A 395-nucleotide genomic window follows, 5' to 3' on the forward strand; every position below is an offset into this window, starting at 1 on the left:
GCCGCCCACCAGCAGGCAACCGGCAGGGAGCAGACCCCCTTCTCTCGCGCGCGCCCCCTGCTGGCAAATCTCAGCAGGGCGCCCGCTGGCGAGGCAGATGCGGGGTTTGCAGAGCGCGGATTATGGGGTTCGGAGCTGAGAGTCAACGGCTTGAATACTGGCACAGCGGCCGTCAAGCAAATGTAGGCAAGAAAAGGTGGTCACAGATGTCGTCACAAAGCTGCCTCTTCTGGAACTCTTCCCAAGCTCCCGAATCCAGTCTACACGGGGCTCAGGAGGAAGGGAACCCCTGCAGGGCCCTGTGCCCTTGGCTCCTGCCCGGTGACCGCGGAACCGCTCCTGCAGCCGGGAGCAGTCCGGGGGCCGCTCTGACACCGGCGGGGGGCGGCCGGCCG

Source organism: Crocuta crocuta, unplaced genomic scaffold (assembly GCF_008692635.1).
Source record: "Crocuta crocuta isolate KB4526 unplaced genomic scaffold, BGI_CrCroc_1.0 scaffold70, whole genome shotgun sequence".
NCBI lineage: Eukaryota > Metazoa > Chordata > Mammalia > Carnivora > Hyaenidae > Crocuta > Crocuta crocuta.